The sequence below is a fragment of the Phalacrocorax carbo genome, chromosome 14, assembly GCF_963921805.1.
Source record: "Phalacrocorax carbo chromosome 14, bPhaCar2.1, whole genome shotgun sequence".
NCBI classification, from domain to species: domain Eukaryota; kingdom Metazoa; phylum Chordata; class Aves; order Suliformes; family Phalacrocoracidae; genus Phalacrocorax; species Phalacrocorax carbo.
This window is the reverse complement of record NC_087526.1, coordinates 8,692,171-8,694,798: the sequence shown is the minus strand read 5'-3', so window position 1 is coordinate 8,694,798 and position 2,628 is coordinate 8,692,171.

Here is a 2,628-nt window from a genome sequence, read left to right as displayed (position 1 = left end):
CGCTGCCCCTTCCCAGCTTGCCAAGCCAAACCCATAGCAGCATCCACGGGGCAGCCCCAGCACAGCGCAAGGCACCAGCATCCTTCCCCTGCACAGTTTGGGGCTGCATGCAGATTTGAGGGTGTACGCACAGATAATTGGCAAGCACAGCGGTCCTGCTAATGCTGCACAGCCCAAGAACCCCCCCAGAACATGCATATCCAAACAAAAGGCCAAAGGGGCCCCCCTAGAAGTTCCTCCAGCCCCCCAGGACCACGCCGCAGCAGGGAGGCTGTGGCAGCGCATCATCTCACCAGCCCAGACACGAGGCTTCAGAAGGCACAGACCTGCAGAGCGGATGCTGTGCTCAACAGAGTGATGGGGCCGGGCCCCAGCCTTCCCGCCTAATAAAATTATCTTCGTGCCAGCAGCCAGCTGCAAGCCCTGGAAAGCAACCAGGCAAAATTGCCATGCCTACAGCTATGAGCAACTGTAAAGACTGCAGGCACCAGAGGCGAAGTTTCCCTGCTGACAGCAATGTTCTTAAATCCCTCTGTCAAGAGGGATGGGCACATCATGTTTGGTGACACCGAGTAGATGCCCTGACACAAAGCCAGCGTCAGCAATGGAAATAAAAGCTCACCCTCAAAACAAGCAGGAGGAAGTGCCAAGGAGCAGAGACCCAGCTCGTGGGGCACACCAGCGGCAGGAGCAGGGGAGAAAGGAGGGTTAGGGACGGGTTTCTGGTATGCTTGTCAACACCAAATGAAGGAGGAAGAGAAACGATGTTTTTACCTTCCTGCTTTGCACTGTCACACCCATCAGGTGCCTCAGAGGGTGCCCAACCCCACTCCCACCTAGCAGCACCCTGGGGAGCCCTGAGGGAAAGGGGCTTTCACACTTGAGAGGGGGGCAGTGCTGCATGGGCCAGAGGGTGCTGGTTGGACTCCACCAGAGCAGTGGGTGGCCATGCAAACCAGCCCTCCCTGGGCAGCAGACCTGTCTGGCCCGTGCACCAAAGCCCCAGCACTGGCAGACCAAAGCCCCAGCACTGGCAGACCCTCAGCCATGGCTGCCTGCGTCAGGGCCACGGCTGCAGGGCTGCACTCTGCGCCGCTCTGCGTTTGGCCAGCAAGGAGGAAGCAGGTAGCTCAGCCTCGCAGCACGAGCTGACCCCATGGAACCCTCACGCTTGGCTTTCCTGCGCGGGAAGCAGCCTCCCACCCTTTTTCCTTGCAGCTGCCATGAGAACCGTTGTCCGTTGGGGCAGCGCAGAGGCCAGCCCTGCCCAGGAAAGGAGCGGTCCCTTCCCCTTTGAAGGTGCAGCCCCAGAGCCAAGCGAGGCCAGAGGGCTCGGGAACGCGTCAGCTCCGGTCCCCAGCCCCAGTGCAGAGTGAGCGCAGGCAGCAGGACATATGCAACAGCAATAGAGCCTGTCCTAGTTTGTGTTGCCCATGGGCAGAAATCTTCCTCCCCACAGCGCTGACTCTAAACCACAGCAAATGCTTCTGTAATAGCCCAGGCAGCATCAGACAGCAGTTAAAAAAACAGAAATAAAATACCCTCAAGACAACCCCCCTCAAGATGCCAGAGCCAGGACAGTGACAGGCTCACCCAGGAAGAGCAGCCTTGGCACTGAGGCTTCACTCTGATTTTTACAGGTGAGATATCTGGAGGTTTCACTCTGATCTTACAGGTATATTTTCTCTAGAGCTCCAGGAGCCAGGAGCACACAGCTTTCACCATCTTGTATGAAGCTTCTGGTCCTGATTGGCATGCATAAGAAAAAGCGATAGAAACAAAGAAGCAAGCCAGGGGAGAAGCAGGGCTCTACTGTTACTTAATCTCTGGCCAGCAGAGGGGAGGAAGCCTCCGCCCAGGCTGGGCAGCCGCAGCCGGAGCAGGGAGGAGGCAAACCTGCGTCACTGCATCAACAGCATCGGGCTGGGGGAGAGCCGAAAACAGGATATGCCGATTTTCGACAAACCCAGCTGAAAGCTGAGTTTCGCTTTACATTTCTGCAGCGACACGACCAACAGCCACGGAGGGGTTTCCCCACGAAGCCCTTGCTGCTGCTGTGGGCTCGGCCACCGCTCCCAAAGCCCCGGGTATGCTGCTTTTTGTACGCTGCACAACCATCCGAGGACAAGCTGGGACCCGGGAGGGCCTTCCTGCGAAGATGCTGGAGCACCTCCTGCCCCGGTTACATGCCTAACCAGCAGAGAGAAACCTAGCGACTGAGGAACTGGCGATTTCTCACAGCCTCCTGCTCCCTGGCAGCCCGCAGGCAGCAAGCAGTGCAGGCAGCTGCCAGGCAGGGCTTGCTTGCAATGCTGCCGGTTGAACGCCCGGGCAGCGGAAGCCTCTGTGGGTCTCTCTCAAATGCTGCAGGCTGCTCCTGCAGATGCCTGGAGGAGAAAATGCAAGCGGCCATGCCTCCATCACCACACAGCCTGAAGAAAACCAGGGACGCAGCCCTTATATAATTTGTCTCTGGGTGCGAGTCCTGCACACCCGGCTGCGAGTGGAGCAGCCCCACCTCCCCACAGGACACTGCTCAGCACTGTACTGGGCAGGGAAGGGGAGCAGGACTGAGCACCTGAGCGGGCCCTGGGAAGGCAGCTGCCAGCGGCACGGGGCTGGCAGAGC